Here is a 19,368-nt window from a genome sequence, read left to right as displayed (position 1 = left end):
TGCAGCTCATAGTCCTCATGGGCGACCACTTACATCAACCACCATTTCAATTCAGCCATAACCACATCCAAACATGAGTACGTATGAGTGGCTGCATGATCCTTCAACTCCTTTACCATAGCGTCCCCGTCCTTATTTAGGGCGATCTTCTTTGAAACTGAAGGAACCAAATACTACCAACTACACGGAATGCCCTCAAAGCTATTATGGTCCTTGCTCCTCAGTATGAAAAAATGATTTTTCCAGTTCTTCAATGAGGAAGGGAGATCGGTGAAGAGCTCGCAGTTCAGCTTGGCTTGGAAAAACCAAAACTCATCGTCTTTTTGCCGTGTAACACCCCTATTTGTATAGCCTGGTATATTTCACTATTCTGGTGATCGGTGTCAGTCCGAACAATTAAGAGAATTATAACCACATCTAAGACAACTAGATAAGCCTTGAACACAAATAATTAGTAATTGTCAATTAGTTAAGTATAAATAAGAAATACAGAACATAAGAGGTTGAATGAGCCGAGAGTCACAGCGATGGGTGACCTTTTCGGAAAGGACTGCGAAGTCGATTTAAACTCAAATTTTGAATCGTAAAATGTGATGCTGCGGTCCTTAGGACTATTGCAAACACAGTGGAAAAGAGAAAATCACGAAAAAAAAATTATTAAGCCAGTCAAATAATTAGGTCAGGGATCCGGAAGAAATATTGAATTATTTACAAACCGGGTTGAATCGGCGAGGGGCAATTTGGTCAATTGACCCCTAGAGCTGACTTTTGACCTAACTGTCAAATAAAATCGGAGAAAAGAAAATTTCAAAATTGGGAATTAAATTAAAGAATTAATGGAAAAATAAATAGAAAAAAAAAAGAAAAAGGAAAAAGTGAAAAGTGATGATATCATGCATGATGCAATAAACATTATAATTAACAAATTTATTTAATTTAATTTGTGCTCTTCCATAAGGATAAATTCATAAAAGAAAGAAAGAAAAAAAAAAAAAAAGCAAAAGGTCTTCATCTTCTTCAAAATTTCCGTGAGCTCTCTCTCTCTCACTTCTCCCTCTCCACAAAACACCATTAAAGCTCATCTTTGAGCTTGAAGATAAGAAAATCCCACCATAGAAAAATTACTCACCATGATTAAAGTTTGTTTTGGCAACTAGAAGAGGAGATTGAAGAAGAAAGAAAGAAGAAAGGAAGAGGTTTGGAGGGAAAGAAAATTCTGCACTAAGGTTAGTGATCCAAACTTGAAACCTTTAGTTTAATTATTGTATATATAGCTTACTGAACTTAGAAATATGCTTAAAATGAAACAAAAATAATTGTTGGAGGACTAGATATAAATTAGGCCAGCAGTAAGTTAGGGTTTAAAATGAGTAAATTTGATGTATTTGAAGGTTTGTTTAAGTTGAATAATGTATGTAAGCTATGGATTGGTGATTAGAATGTATTAGATTTGAAGTGTATGAAAATTAGGGTTTGGCACCTAGGGTTTTGGGAGAAAAAATGTGAGAATTTGTTAAATGAGGTGTTTGACCTTGTTGGAGCTGAAAAATGGTCATTTGTGATCAATTGAGGCATGTTGGAAGTGTTAGAATTAGGTTCAAATTTGGATTGATTAGGGACATGCTGTAGGCAGCATGACCAATGTCCCTTTTAGGGACCAAAACTGAAAATTTACAAGCCCAATTGGTGTGAGGCCAATTAGGAATGAAACTAGACACAAAATGACACATTTTTTGTTTAGGAATCATGGCCAAAAAGTGACCATAGCATAGTAAACAAATTTACCAAACCCGAAAATAGGTATTCTGCCCTGTACAAAAATGACCAAATGAACAGTATTTGTTCATTTGGCCATAACTTGGGCTAGGCAGGTCTAAATAACCTAATATTTTACCAGTAGAAAGCTGAGATATAGAATTAAAACTTTTATGAAGAACACAAACTCAAATTATGTAACACCCTCGATTGCATAGCCTGGTAGATTTCACTGTTCCGGTGACCGGTGTCGGACCGGATAATTAAGGGGATTAGGACCACACTTAAGACAACTTAAGAAGCCATAAACACAAATAATTAGTAATGTTTAATTAGTTGACTATAAATAAGAAAAACAGAACATAAGAAGTTAAACGAGCTGAGAGTTACAGCGATGAGTGACCTCCTCGGGAACGACTGCGAAGTCATTTTAAACTCAAATTTCGAACCGTAAAAAGTGACGCTGCGGTCCTTAGGACCCTTATGAACATAGTGGAAAAAAGAAAATCACGAAAAAGAACTGTTAAGCCAGTCAAATAATTAGGTCAGGGAGCCGAAAGAAATATGGAATTATTTGCAAACCGGGATGAACCGGCGAGGGGCAATTTGGTCAATTGACCTCGAGAGCTGACTCCTGACCTAACTGTCAAATAAAATCGGAGAAAAGAAAATTTCGGAATTGAGAATTAAATTAAAGAACTAAAAAAAAAATTAAAAAAATAAAAAAAAGAAAAAGAGATGAAAATGAAAAAGTCAAAAGTTATGACATCATGGATGATGCCATAACTAAATTAATAAATTGAATTATTTAATTGGGATTTTTTTTGTGGTCTTCCATAAATTAAATTAGATAAAGGAAAAGAAAAAAAAAAAGAGAAAAAGTCATCTTCCTCACCCTTGTGCCGCCCCATCTCTCCCTTTCATTCTCACTCACTTGTGTCACCATTTTTAAGGACTAGAATGCTTGAATTTCCTTACTTACTTCCATAAATTCACAAAGTCCCAACATTAAAAAATTCTCTTTACATGTTGAGGAAGCATTAGAGAGTAAAAAGAAGAAGAAACACTTGAAGGAAGTAAAGCCTAGAAACCCTCCAAGCAAGGTTAGTGTTTATCCCTTAAATTTTTCTTTATATTAATGATTAACTATTTGTATTAAGTTGGAATTTGATGAAAGTTAAAACAAAATGTTAAGATAAGGGATCATAAAGATTTCAGCCAACATGGGTATGAGGGTATTGTTTCATGGTTTGATTGACTTAAATGAGTATATGAACCTTAAGTAGTTGAGTTATTATGGTTTAAAGCTTTGAAAGTAGTTAAACACAATGAATTAGTGAGATTAGGGTTTGAATGTTAGGGTTAGTGAACCAAAATTTGGAGAAATGCATAAATGGCATGTTTGACCTATTGTGAAGTGAAATAATGGTCAATTATGACCAAATGGATTGTGTGGGAATGTTAGGAAATTAAACCAAATTCGTAGGTTAATGGTCATGCTACTGGCAGCATGACCAAACCCACTTTGAAGGACCAAAACTCAAATTTTACAAGTTCAATTGATATGCCACCAATTGGAGATGAAAATAGACATAAAAGAGCACAATTTTCATTAAGGAACCATGGCAAAAAACTGACCAAAACTTGGTGAAACAATTGACCAAAGTGAAATGATAGCAGGCTGCCATCAAGACAAATTGACCAAATGAACAGTAACTGTTCATTTGATCATAACTCGAGTTAGACAGGTCAAATTGACCTGAAATTTGGCCAGGGGTTAGAGGGCATATAGACCTAAAACTTTCATGAAGAACATCACCCCAAATTATGCCATTAACCCATTCAAATAATTGAGCAAATTTGAGTTACCAAACCTGCAACTCTGCAGATTTTCAGTTGAACAGTAATGTTTGGATGGCTATAACTTTCTCTAGAAAATTTGGATTTAGGCGAGTATTGAACCGATGGAAACCTAAGACATAGTAGAAAATTTCATATGAAGAAAGTCAGACCAAATTATGAACTTAACTTAATCAAATCACTGACCAAAGTTGGATCAAAATCTGCAAGAACCCAAAATACCAGTATGAACAGTACACCTGAACAGTAAACTTATTTTGGCCATAACTTGAGCTACAAAACTCCGATTGAGGTGATCCAAAAATGAGAATACACTTAAGACAATAAGGAACATTTTCTATGAAGGAAGTTTTGTCAAATTCCAACAGTAGATCGACCAATGAAATAGTGCAACTTTGGAGCACCAAAACCGAAAATTGGCAATTTTGCCAAAATGACCTAAGCTTTGAGAAAATGACCAAAACCAACAAGTTTAGTGACCAAAATGTGGTATGTGGGTGAAGTTGGAGTTCCCATACCTATTAAGTCTTAGAAAGTCAACTATTTGACTTGAATAGTGCAGTGAATAGTAACCCGAAACACAAAATTTAAAGAACGTCGAATTTAGCACGTTAGAGCTAGATAATTGTGAAGCTAAATTTATTTTGGATCTGTGTTAAGTTCTAGTACTGAAACATTGTAAAATTGTGTGTTTCAGTTGAAAAGAATATCGGGAAGGAACCCGAGGAACCGAGTCGAGGCTAAGGGACGACTCGTTTGAGGTTTGTGCACAACATCACTATGCTTTAAAATGTGTTGATAAAGTGAATGAAATATGTATTTTACATTTGCTTTGACTTATTGAGAATTTATTTGTGACAATAGTTATGATGTTTTGACTTAAATTGTTGGAAGTTATTGTGTATATTTGAAATGACAATGTTTAGCAAATTGTTAAGATAAGTTTTGAAACCACAGTGTCATGACCTTATATTTGAACACCTCACTAGCACGACTAGTGGGGGTAATTAGTTTCGAATTTTGATTCCTTCTCTGGAGAAGTGTTGAGGTGTGCCAGTAGAAGAGGATGTGAATGGATATCCATATATTTGAGCTAGCTAGCCTTGTGATGTGATTTCTCTTTAGCCTCTGGCTATCGAGATTCTATTTGTTTCGAATGGCATGATCTAACTGTGGGTTTTATGAAATGTGTTTTGATACTTTGAAATGAACTTAGTTTGCATTAAAATCTCATAATTTATGTTTTGTGTTTAATGCTCATATTTAGTCAAATTTTTGAATAAATATGATTTAAGTTTTGCATAAAGATTATTTTAGTATGTTGTGCACTACTGAGTCCTAGTACTCAGCGATATCTTCTATTGCTGTCGCAGATACAGAGACTAGAGGAGCAGCAGACTGAGCTACTGAGGATTGAGGATCGTTCTGCTTTGAAGCTATCGGGTATAATTTATACCCTGATCATAAATATTTATTTTGATGTATGTAATGCACAGAAATGTATGGACATGTGAAGATGGGTTTTGAGCAGCTTATACAAAATCTGTATAAAATTTGTAATAAATTTTAGTTTGGATTTTCTTAATGTAAATTTTTGTATGATGAATACATAAATTGTTTATCTTTAAAGAAATATGAATGTATGAAATTGATTGACTGTACCTTGAGGACTATTGAATTTTGAACTTGAGAAATTTATTGAAATGATTGTGAAATTGATTGAGTTTGATTGTGAAACCGAAGTAGTGGTTGAGGAAAACTTTTAGAAGTGCTTTTTACAGGTATTTGAAGAATGGTTTTCTCAAAATACAGAGGAAACTCTGTCAAAATTTTTATAGAATTTGTGGAAAACTAAAATGAACCAAAAATATTAACTAGTTTTAATTTTAACTAAATGTTTTAAATGCCTATTAGACAATGCTCACCACTTAACAAAAGTAAGAAAATTGATTTAAAATCCTTTGTAGGGTACTTAATGAGTTATCGGTAGGTGAAGTTCGGTAATTCATTAGGTATTCTACGGGATCATGTTATGCCTTACAGAGGGGTAAGGTGTGACATGTTTTAGTGGTATCAGAGCAAAATTTTTGAAGTATGTTTTAAATATAAATTTGTGTCTTTCTTTGTTAAGTACAACTGCTCAATGTCCATATTTGTTACATACAGTGCATTACATCATAAATATGAACTAACGGAGGGAAATCTCCATGTGTTACTTGTTCAGGAGATACCCTAACTTCAGACTGAAATGGAAGAAGGGGATCGCTCAGTTGAGCAGTCTGTTGAAGCTGAGGCACAAGGGGAAGCCCCAGCTTTACCGAATGTTAGTGGGTCAGCAGCACCAGCCCCACAAATGCCGCAGTTCCCTGCACAATTCGCACAGCAGATGGCTGCGATGTTTCAGCAAATGGCTGGGGGTATGCCTGCTCAAGCTCCACCCCAACCACCTGTGGCACAACCACTGCCTTCAGCCAGACAGTACGACAAGTTATTGAAGTATGGGGCTGCAGAATTTAAGGGTACAGTGGACCCTTTAGAGGCAGAGCAATGGCTTGAAAGAATGGACAGAGTGTTTAAGAAACTGCACTGCCAAGATGAGCTGAAGTTTGAGTATTCCGTGTCTCTACTGCAAGGGGATGCGTATGATTGGTGGAAGACCATCCCCCACAGCTTAGCTGAACCACCAGTGCTGACCTGGGATGACTTCATCAGAGAGTTCAGACAGAAATACATCCCAGATGCATATGTTGACCAGAAACTGCAAGAATTTTTGAGTTTGAAACAAGGGAACCGATCGGTGGCAGAGTATGAGAGGGAGTTCTCCCGCCTGAGTCACTATGCGGGGAGTCTCCTTACTACCAGCAAGGCAAGATGCAAGAGATTTGAGACGGGTTTGAAGCCCAGTATAAGGATGCAAGTTGTGGAATTCCGACACAGCAACTTCTCAGAACTTATGTCTCAAGCACTTGAATTGGAGAGGATTGAATCAGAAGCAACCCCAAGGAAAGAAAAATTAGAAAAAGCTGAGAAATCAGAAAAAGACAAGGGGGAAAAATCAGTTGAACAAAGTTCTGGTGCTACCTCTGGAAAGAGAAAGAAGTTTAGTGGAGCCAGTAGGGGTCGAGGTGGAAGATTTGGTAGGGGCAGATTTTCCGGACAGAGACTGTCACACCCTACCCCTCTGTAAGGCATAACATGATCCCGTAGTATACCTAATGAATTACCAACTCCGTCTACTGATAATCCATTAAATACACTACAAGGGATTTTAAAAACTTTTCTTACTTCTTTTACAGTGGTGAGCACTATTTACAGGTGTTAAAAACTTTTGTGAACTGAAGTGAAACAGCTAACTCATTTGGATTATTTGGAATTTCTGTAAAAATTTTGGCAGAGTGCCATCTGTATTTTGGATAAAACAGTTCTTCAGAAAACCTGTAAAAAGCACTTCAATATATTTTCCAAATCTCAAATCCAACATTTTTCTCAGCACAACATAATTCTCAAGTCAAATTCACAGTAGTTTTTCAAAGACTGAGATAAAAGAAATATAATACAATTTTTATAAGCCAAATAACTCATAATTATTTTGGAACTTCAATGTACAATTTTTATTTACAACTGCTCAAAACCAACAACAATATGTACATACGGTGAACATACATTACATTACAAAATACAAAATATTGGTATACTCATTATACCCGATAGTCTCTCGCTGGAGGTAATAGCAGCCTAGTATGCTGCCCTGTCTGTCTGTCTATCTGCGACAGCAATAAAAAGCTATCGCTGAGACAATGTCTCAGTGGTGCACAACATTAACCAAATACAATTTAAATCACAAATCATAATTCAAATAAATAGTGGATACTTAAAACCATAGTTAATTTCAAGACAATAATTGTCAACCAGAACTTAAACTCCTTTTCTCAATATCACAATAAATTTCAGTAAGTCAGATCATGGTTGAATTCAAAAGATAGTATATGTCAATAAGAGTTTAAATTCATTTCACAATCTCATAATAAATCTCAATAATCAAAACATAGTTAAATTCGAAAGACAGTAAATGTCAATAAGAATTTAACTTCATTTCACAAATTATCAAATCGCATAACAGCACAATTTAGTCGAATAAGTTAAGAATACAGTGTTGCCAATTCATTCACAACTTAAGCCATGACACAAATTTCCGATCAATGCCGCGTTGTACACCACGACAAAGCAATCACAACCCCACTAATCAAAATCAATGAGGAAGGGAGCTAGCTATATAATGAGTACTCATCCGATCACCTCAACTGGTAAACCAGAGAGGGAAAAATAAACGATCACGACTCCATAAATGGAGAAGGAAATAAACGATCACAACTCCATAAATGGAGAAGGAATGATATGATACTGTCATGCTAAGTGTAAACACAAAATCAATTCCAAACATTTTATTGAAATGATTCGTGAGAATCCAATAAATTTTTCAAGTCATAATTTCATTCACAAAATGGCAACACAATTCATAATTAACTTCAATTTTCACAAATCACACTAAACCAATTTTTCCACAATTTCAAACCATTTACAATGCTTTTTAAGCAATGAGTATCCATCAATATCATTCAAACAATTTCTCACAGTTTCAAATCATTTACAATGCTTTTCAAGCAATAAATATCCATTCAAACACATTTCCACAATTTAAAACAATAATGTACAAATAGTCAATATTTATTTCAATTGAAAAATTCAAAAGAAATAGTTGTTGTGCACAAACCTCTGATAATTGTCTCCTAGTCTGGACTCAGTGTTTCCTTTCCTTTCCCTGAGTCTTTAGTAACTGAGAAACACAATTTGAAGTGTTTCAGTACTAAATTATATTGTCTCTATCGATAATGTTTGGTAATTAATTCACTGAAAGCTAATATTCACTGAATACTTTTATTTGCTTAATCACCTAATATACCGACCCTCGATGCGTTTTAGGTAAATTAGGTTTTAGTGTCATTAATATGTCACATTTGATAGGGTTTTAGGGTTGGTACGTTTTGCCAAACTCATTTCCTTGTTTAGTGCATTTTAATGCAACTTGCTGGATTCCGGAATACTAGTTTGACCTAGTCGGACGACTTAGTTCCCTCGATTTTCGGGTTTCGGTCAAAACTACAAACTTGTAGATCTATGTCTTATGGACCGCGGTGCAAAATTTTAGGTCATTCCGAGTTAAGTAGACCGAGTTATGGTCATTATACTATTGTTGGTCAAATGGTATCAAATTAGGTCAATTTTTGGTCAATTTGGTCAACTCTGGTTCGGCCAGTTTTTGGACCCTAACTTGTGCAAGTTGTTTGACTTGCTTATGGTCATTTCTTGGTTTTGGTGTCTTCATAAGACTTGTAGGTATGGGTCTTAACTATTCATGGTTAAAATTTTAGGTCAATTGGATCTGTTTTGAGTGAGTTATGGCCTAAACACTCACTACTGCCCAATTGGTCATTTTTCAGGTCCTAATTGCACCTAATCCGAATTGGTCATTTTTTTATGTCACCATGCAAGCAGAATTTTGGTATGCTTTCTCAATGAAAGTTGGCACATTTTGTGCCTAGTTCCACCTCCAATTGGTCTCATACCAATTGAGGTTACACATTTAAAGTTATAGGCTAAAATGTACACTGCCCTTAGTTACCTTACTTAACATACATCAATTACACACTTCATTACTATATGTGCATTTCCCCTTACCATTTCTGTTTTGGTTCATTAACAAAACCATATTTCACTTTACATTAACATCACTTTGGGCAGATTACAAACATCCTTAATACACCAATTAAAGCTCACATTTACAAAGTCTAAATACAATCACATACACACCTAAACATCACTAATTCTTACATACACTTTACACAATCAATCTATATTCATATCCATCAAACTTCTATGTCAATATTCTGCCAACACCTTCATGAACACACACATTTATTCAAGAATCCCCAAGCTGCCGAAAATCTTCCTCAATACCCAAGTGTCCTACAATCATCAATTTTCATCCAAGTGCAAAAATCACCTTATACATATGAAATGTTTTACTAGGATATTAAATCACCATAACCAACATCATTTCTCATCAAATATATGCACAATTATTTCATCAAATACATGACTCTATGGCTGTCCAAAATGGACATCTCAATAACTCTTCAAACTTAAAAATTTTCTTCACAAAACCAACACCCATAACATGAACACAAAGTTTAACAAAGCTATCTTCAAAAATGCTAACTTACCTTATGGTTGGAACTTGCTAAACCTTCACCAAACTTCTTGATTTTAGTATCAAACCCTTCCTTGTGATGTGTAGACAATTTTTCATGAAGGAATCTAAGTATTTGGAGTTGAAATGGAGGAGTTAAGAGAGCTTGATTGAAAAATAGCCATGGAGGATTTTTCTTCTTCAATTCGGCATGGGAGGACCAAGTGAGGAAGATGAACATTTCAGCTGCATTATGGACTTACACCTGCCCCATTATGTGTTTATTTTATTCCCTTAGTGGTCCACTTACTCACTTAATCATATAATATGTTAAACTTTCACTTAATCCCACATTAAACCCTTAATTCTCACTATTTACTTTAGGTACCACCAAATTAATTTTTCATTTTATTTTCTAAGTGTAATATTATTTATTTCTAATGGACATTTAGGTCAAAAGACACTTCGGGATGTCAAATGACCATAATGCCCCTGTTCGGGTTGCATTCCCGATTTTTCGGTAACACCGGGTTTTGTCTATTTTTCGATTTCTCACTTTTCTTTGTACTAATTATTTAATTTTTCTTTGATCTTTCTAATGATATTTATTCTTCAATAAGGGTCTATTTAAGTCCTAAAAATGTTTTCCGTGGTTCCCGCAGTCGTAGCTAGTCAACGGTCCACGCCGTGACTTCCCTGGCCACCCATCGCTAGGGTTCTCGGCTCGCTTAACTTGGTTACATTTCTTTGCTATTATTTTTCCTTTGTTTTTCTTGTATTTTCTTTTCTTGTATTTCATTATTTTATGTCTCCTCACTCATATTGAAGTGTAGTTCTAGGCATCCTAGCTGTCCGACAACACTGGTCATCGAAACAGTAGAACGCACTACCGAACTTAGGGGTGTTACAGAGACCCCCTAGGTCTGGTCAACAGTCAAGCAGGGGTTCACATTCTGCCCGCCCTTGTGAGACTTGTGGCAAGATTCATGGGGGGGAGTGTTACTGGGCCACTGGAGCCTGCTTTAACTGCGGAGGCAAGGGCCATATAGCTAAAGACTGTACTAGTGCTCCGAGATATAGTCCAGCTCCTACTACTGCCGAGGGATCTATTGAGTCCCGCTCCCGCAGGTTCACAATGCTGGGCGAGAGGAAGAGGTAGAGGTAGAGGCACTGCTTCAGGCAGTCAAGGCACAATTGGTCAGTCAGGACAAGGAAGTGCTTCGACTAGAATCTACACTATGAGACAGCGAGAAGAGGCTGAGACTTCTGATGTGGTAGCTGGTACATTCTCTATCTCTGATCAAGATGTATTTGTGTTGTTTGATCTGGGCTCAACCCATTCATATGCTAGTGCTAGCATAGTCAGTTCACTTGCTGTTCCATGTGTGCAAATGGGTTTTGAAGTGCTAGTAACTAGTCCGTTAGGACAAGAGGTCCGGGTCAACAGAATTTATAGAGACTGTCCTTTGGTGATCCAAGGACATGTTTTCCTGTCAGACTTGATTGAAATGCCCTTCAGAGAGTATGATATTATTTTGGGCATGGATTGGTTAGCCAGGCATCACGCCATGATTGACTGTAGACTAAAGACAGTCACTTTTGGTCTCCCTTTGTACAGTGATGTGCTAAAACATGGGGAGAGGCATTTACTGCCATCAAACATCATTTCGGCTGCACTAGCCAGAAGAATGATCAGAAAGGGGTGTGAAGCATACTTGGCACATGTAATAGACACCCAAGTGGGGAGTCCAACACTGAAAGACATCCCTACTGTATGTGACTTTCCGGATGTATTTCCTGATGAATTGCCAGGATTACCTCCAGAAAGAGAGGTGCAGTTTGAGATTGATGTTATGCCTGGTGTGGATCCAATCTCCATAATGCCATATAGAATGGCACCTGCAGAATTGAAAGAGTTGAAAGTGTAGTTGCAAGAACTGCTTGACAAGGGCTTTATCCGCCCTAGTGTGTCACCTTGGGGAGCGCTAGTATTGTTTGTAAAGAAGAAGGATGGCACTCTCCGGTTATGCATTGACTATCGGCAGTTGAATAAGGTGACAATAAAGAACAGATATCCATTGCCCCGTATTGATGACTTGTTTGATCAGTTGAGGGGTGCAGCTGTGTTCTCCAAAATTGACCTGAGATCAGGTTATTATCAGCTGAAAGTACAAGAGCAGAGTATTCCTAAAACTGCCTTCAGAACCCGCTATGGCCATTATGAGTTCCTAGTTATGCCATTCGGGTTAACTAATGCTCCGGCTGCTTTTATGGATCTGATGAATACTATCTTCAGACCATACCTCGACCAGGTTGTTGTGGTATTCATAGATGATATATTGGTATATTCGAGGAATGCAGAAGAGCATGATAGACATCTGCGGATTATACTGCAGACTTTGAGAGAGAAACAGCTATATGCCAAATTGTCGAAGTGTGAATTTTGGCTGAAAGAAATATCTTTCTTGGGGCATGTAGTATCAGAAGAGGGCATTAAGGTAGATCCAAGTAAGATTGAAGCTGTCCTTAATTGGAGGCCACCCAGAAATGTCATAGAGATTCGTAGTTTTCTGGGTTTAGCTGGATACTACCGTAGATTTGTGAAGGGATTCTCCATGTTGGCATCTCCATTGACCAAGCTGCTTAGAAAAGATGTGAAATTTCAGTGGACGGATAAATGCCAGCAGAGTTTTGATGAATTGAAGAGATGTTTGACTGAAGCTCCAGTCTTGACTTTACCTACTCCGGGTAAAGAATATACAGTATATAGTGATGCTTCTCACAATGGGTTAGGTTGTGTGTTGATGCAAGATCGAAATATCATTGCCTATGCATCACGTCAGCTAAAACCGCATGAGAGGAATTATCCAACACATGATTTGGAGCTTGCAGCTATTGTGTTTGCTCTTAAGATCTGGAGGCACTATTTGTATGGGGAAAAGTGTTACATCTACATGGATCATAAGAGTTTAAAGTATTTGGGCACCCAGAAAGAGCTGAATTTGAGACAGAGGAGATGGTTAGAGTTGATAAAAGACTACGATTGTCTGATAGACTATCAGCCAGGAAAAGCTAATATTGTGGCTGATGCCTTAAGTCGCAAGACTATGGCAAGTCTATGGGTTACTCCTTTGTCTTTGGTACATGAGTTAAGATCATTACATGCTAGTTTAGAGATTAATGATGAGGGGCAGATAGCAGTTGCATGGCATGTACAGCCAGTGTTAATTGATCAGATCAGAATGGCTGCTCAAAATGATGAAGGTATCAGAAGCTGTGAGAAGAAGTCCGGCAGGGCAAGAAACCAGAATTCTCAATCAGATATGATGGTCTACTGCTACACCAAGGTAGAATATTTGTTCCTAATGATGTGGATTTGAGGCAAATCATTTTGAAGGAAGCACATGAGTCTCCTTTTGCCATGCACCCTAGTGGTACAAAAATATATAGAGGGCTAAAGGAGCATTACTGGTGGATGGGTATGAAGAGAGATGTGAGCATCAAGTGCCAACTGGGTTGTTACATCCACTACCAGTGCCAGAATGGAAATGGGAAAGAATAACAATGGATTTTGTGATGGGACTTCCGAGAACACAGAAGAGTCATGATGCGGTATGGGTTATTGTTGACAGACTGACTAAGTCTGCTCATTTTCTGCCAGTCCGGATGGACTATAGTTTAGATAGATTGGCCAGGTTGTACATTGATGAGATTGTGAGACTGCATGGAGTGCCGATTCATCGTGTCAGACAGAGATCCTAGGTTCACTTCTAGATTCTGGGGTAGTCTTCAGAGAGCCCTTGGAACTAGATTGAACTTCAGTACGGCATTCCACCCACAGACAGATGGCCAGTCTGAGAGGGTAATTCAGATTTTGGAGGACATGCTACGGGCTTGTGTGATTGAGTTTGAAAGCAGTTGGGATACACACTTGCCTTTGATTGAGTTTGCTTACAACAACAGCTACCAATCAAGCATTGGGATGCCTCCATATGAAGCTTTGTATGGCAGAAAATGTAGAACCCCATTGTCTTGGGATGACGTGGGTGAAAGAAAGATGATTGGACCCGAAATTGTTCAGCAGACTGAGGAGAAGATCAGGGTGATCAAAGGTCGACTTAAGACTGCATCAGATCTTTAGAAGTCCTACATTGATCTGAAGAGAAGAGATGTTCAGTATGCAGTGGGTGACAGAGTTTTCCTCAAAGTTTCTCCTTGGAAGAGGATTATGAGATTCGGCAGGAAGGGGAAACTAAGTCCTCGTTTTATCGGGCCATATGAGGTTCTGGAAAGAGTGGGTCCTTTGGCATATCGGTTGGCACTACCTCCAGAGTTGGAGAAGATACATAATGTTTTCCATGTGTTTATGTTGAGGAGGTATCGATCAGACCCATCTCATGTACTACCAGTAGAGGAAATTGAAGTGAATCCAGACCTCACATATGAAGAAGAACCCATAGAGATTCTGGCTTATGAGGTGAAGCAGCTACGGAACAAGCAGATACCATTGGTAAAAGTGTTGTGGAACCATCATTCGGGCCAAGAAGCTACTTGGGAACGAGAGGAGGACATGAGGAGACAACACCCATAACTGTTCAGAGATTGATACCAGGTAAAATTTTGAGACGAAATTTATTTAAGGGGGGGAGAATTGTAACACCCCCGGTTGCATAGCCTGGTAGATTTCACTGTTCCGGTGACCGGTGTCGGTCCGGACAATTAAGGGGATTAGGACCACACTTAAGACAACTTAAGAAGCCATAAACAAATAATTAGTAATGTTTAATTAGCTGACTATAAATAAGAAAAACAGAACATAAGAAGTTAAACGAGCCGAGAGTCACAGCGATGAGTGACCTCCTCGGGAACGACTATGAAGTCATTTTAAACTCAAATTTCGAACCGTAAAAAGTGACGCTGCGGTCCTTAGGACCCTTATGAACACAGTGGACAAAAGAAAATCACGAAAAAGAATCATAAGCTACCAAATAATTAGGTCGAGGAGCCTAAGAAATATAGAATTATTTGCAAATCGGGATGAACGTGAGGGGCAATTTGGTCAATTGACCGAGAGTGACTCGACCTAATCACAAATAAAATCGGAGAAAAGAAAATTTCGGAATTGAGAATTAAATTAAAAAACTAAAAAAAAAAGAAAAAGAGATGAAAATGAAAAAGTCAAAAGTTATGACATCATGGATGATGCCATAACTAAATTAATAAATTGAATTATTTAATTGGGATTTTTTTTGTGGTCTTCCATAAATTAAATTAGATAAAGGAAAAGGAAAAAAAAAGAGAAAAAGTCATCTTCCTCACCCTTGTGCCGCCCCATCTCTCCCTTTCATTCTCACTCACTTGTTCCACCATTTTTAAGGACTAGAAAGCTTGAATTTCCTTACTTACTTCCATAAATTCACAAAGTCCCAACATTAAAAAATTCTCTTTACATGTTGAGGAAGCATTAGAGAGTAAAAAGAAGAAGAAACACTTGAAGGAAGTAAAGCCTAGAAACCCTCCAAGCAAGGCTAGTGTTTATCCCTTAAATTTTTCTTTATATTAATGATTAACTATTTGTATTAAGTTGGAATTTGATGAAAGTTAAAACAAAATGTTAAGATAAGGGATCATAAAGATTTCAGCCAACATGGGTATGAGGGTATTGTTTCATGGTTTGATTGACTTAAATGAGTATATGAACCTTAAGTAGTTGAGTTATTATGGTTTAAGGCTTTGAAAGTAGTTAAACACAATGAATTAGTGAGATTAGGGTTTGAATGTTAGGGTTAGTGAACCAAAATTTGGAGAAATGCATAAATGGCATGTTTGACCTATTGTGAAGTGAAATAATGGTCAATTATGACCAAATGGATTGTGTGGGAATGTTAGGAAATTAAACCAAATTCGTAGGTTAATGGTCATGCTGCTGGCAGCATGACCAAACCCACTTTGAAGGACCAAAACTCAAATTTTACAAGTCCAATTGATATGCCACCAATTGGAGATGAAAATAGACATAAAAGAGCACAATTTTCATTAAGGAACCATGGCCAAAAACTGACCAAAACTTGGTGAAACAATTGACCAAAGTGAAATGATAGCAGGCTGCCACTGCACCAAACTGACCAAATGAACAGTAACTGTTCATTTGGTCATAACTCGAGTTAGACAGGTCAAATTGACCTGAAATTTGGCCAGGGGTTAGAGGGCATATAGACCTAAAACTTTCATGAAGAACATCACCCCAAATTATGCCATTAACCCATTCAAATAATTGAGCAAAGTTGAGTTACCAAACCTGCAACTCTGCAGATTTTCAGTTGAACAGTAATGTTTGGATGGCTATAACTTTCTCTAGAAAATTCGGATTTAGGCAATTCTTGAACCGATGGAAACCTAAGACATAGTAGAAAATTTCATATGAAGAAAGTCAGACCAAATTATGAACTTAACTTAATCAAATTACTGACCAAAATTGGATCAAAATCTGCCAGAACCCAAAATACCAGTATGAACAGTACACCTGAACAGTAAACTTATTTTGGCCATAACTTGAGCTACAAAACTCCGATTGAGGTGATCCAAAAATGAGAATACACTTAAGACAATAAGGAACATTTTCTATGAAGGAAGTTTTATCAAATTCCAACAGTAGACTGACCAATAAAATAGTGCAACTTCAGAGCACCAAAACCGAAAATTGGCAATTTTGCCAAAATGACCTAAGCTTTGAGAAAATGACCAAAACCAACAAGTTTAGTGACCAAAATGTGGTATGTGGGTGAAGTTGGAGTTCCCATACCTATTAAGTCTTAGAAAGTCAACTATTTGACTTGAATAGTGCAGTGAATAGTAACCCGAAATACAAAATTTAAAGAACGTCAAATTTAGCACGTTATAGCTAGGTAATTGTGAAGCTAAATTTATTTTGGATCTGTGTTAAGTTCTAGTACTGAAACATTGTAAAATTGTGTGTTTCAGTTGAAAAGAATATCGGGAAGGAACCCGAGGAACCGAGTCGAGGCTAAGGGACGACTCGTTTGAGGTTTGTGCACAACATCACTATGCTTTAAAATGTGTTGATAAAGTGAATGAAATTTGTATTTTACATTTGCTTTGACTTATTGAGAATTTATTTGTGACAATAGTTATGATGTTTTGACTTAAATTGTTGGAAGTTATTGTGTATATTTGAAATGACAATGTTTAGCAAATTGTTAAGATAAGTTTTGAAACCACAGTGTCATGACCATATATTTGAACACCTCACTAGCACGACTAGTGGGGGTAATTAGTTTCGAATTTTGATTCCTTCTCTGGAGAAGTGTTGAGGTGTGCCAGTAGAAGAGGATGTGAATGGATATCCATATATTTGAGCTAGCTAGCCTTGTGATGTGATTTCTCTTTAGCCTCTGGCTATCGAGATTCTATTTGTTTCGAATGGCATGATCTAACTGTGGGTTTTATGAAATGTGTTTTGATACTTTGAAATGAACTTGGTTTGCATTAAAATCTCATAATTTATGTTTTGTGTTTAATGCTCATGTTTAGTCAAATTTTTGAATAAATATGATTTAAGTTTTGCATAAAGATTATTTTAGTATGTTGTGCACCACTGAGTCCTAGTACTCAGCGATAGCTTCTATTGCTGTCGCAGATACAGAGACTAGAGGAGCAGCAGACTGAGCTGCTGAGGATTGAGGATCGTTCTGCTTTGAAGCTATCGGGTATAATTTATACCCTGATCATAAATATTTATTTTGATGTATGTAATGCACAGAAATGTATGGACATGTGAAGATGGGTTTTGAGCAGCTTGTACAAAATCTGTATAAAATTTGTAATAAATTTTAGTTTGGATTTTCTTAATGTAAATTTTTGTATGATGAATACATAAATTGTTTATCTTTAAAGAAATATGAATGTATGAAATTGATTGACTGTACCTTGAGGACTATTGAATTTTGAACTTGAGAAATTTATTGAAATGATTGTGAAATTGATTGAGTTTGATTGTGAAACCGAAGTAGTGGTTGAGGAAAACTTTTAGAAGTGCTTTTTACAGGTATTTGAAGAACGGTTTTCTCAAAATACAGAGGAAACTCTGTCAAAATTTTTATAGAATTTGGGGAAAACTAAAATGAACCAAAAATATTAACTAGTTTTAATTTTAACTAAATGTTTTAAATGCCTATTAGACAATGCTCACCACTTAACAAAAGTAAGAAAATTGATTTAAAATCCTTTATAGGGTACTTAATGAGTTATCGGTAGGTGAAGTTCGGTAATTCATTAGGTATTCTACGGGATCATGTTATGCCTTACAGAGGGGTAAGGTGTGACAAATTATGCCCTTAACCAAGTCATTTAGCCACCCAAAATTGGTGACCTAAAACTGCCAGAACCTAGAAATTTACCCAGAAATCTGGGTAAGTCTAATCCAGCAGCCATGATTCAAATGGCTAGAACTTGAGCTACAAAACTCCAAATGGAGTGATTCAAAAAGGAGAATAAAGTTAAGACAATAAGAAACAATTTCTATGAAGAAAACTTAGCCAAATTCTAACAGCAACATGACCAATGAAATAGTGCAACATAGGACACCAAAACTGAAAATTTACAATTTTGCCTTAAGGACTTAAAATTTGAGAAAACAACTAAAACTAATAAGTTAGGTAACCAAAATGTGGTATGTGGGTGAAATTGAAATTCCCATACCTATTAAGCCTTAGAAAGTCAACAAATTAACTTGAATAGTATCATGAATAGTAACCCCAAAATACAAATTTTAAAGAACGTCAAGTTTAGCATATTAAAGCTAGGTGAAAGTAAATTTGAATTTATTTTTGGATTTATGATAAGTTATAATACTGAAACACTGTGAAACTGTGTGTTTCAGTGGAAAAGAATACTAAGAAAGAACCCGAGTTATCGAGTCAAGGCCAAGAGGCGACTCGTATAAGGTTTGTGCACAACATAGAATTTTTGTAAATTTTCTTCTGCACATTGTTTTGAATGAATTGAGATATGAAATTGTGACATAATTGAATTGAAAAGTTTATTATGCTTTTGACTTAAATTGTTGAAAGATTAATTGTTTGTGTTTGAAATGGCAATAAAGGTTTAGTAAATTGTTAATATAGTTTTGAAACCACAGTGTCATGACCATATATTTGAATACCTCACTAGCATGACTAGTGGGGGAAATCAGTTTCGAATTTTGATTCCTTATCTGGCTGAAGTATTGAGGTGTGTGCCAGTAAAAGAAGAAAAAGAATGGGTTCCCATATATTTGAGCTAGCTAGCTAGCCTTGTGATGTGACTTCTCCTTAGCCTCTGGCTATTGAGATGATATTTGTTTCGAATGGCAAGATATAACTGTGTGTTTTTATGAAATTTGTTTTGAGACTTTTGAAATGAAATTGTTTGGATTAAAATCTTATAAATCATGTTTTGAATTTATATTTCATGTTCAATTTAATTTTTGAATAAATATGATTTAAATT

This window comes from Hevea brasiliensis, chromosome 15 (genome assembly GCF_030052815.1).
Source record: "Hevea brasiliensis isolate MT/VB/25A 57/8 chromosome 15, ASM3005281v1, whole genome shotgun sequence".
Taxonomy (NCBI): Eukaryota; Viridiplantae; Streptophyta; class Magnoliopsida; order Malpighiales; family Euphorbiaceae; genus Hevea; species Hevea brasiliensis.
The sequence above is the reverse complement of the archived record's forward strand: the minus strand, read 5'-3'. Positions refer to the sequence as shown.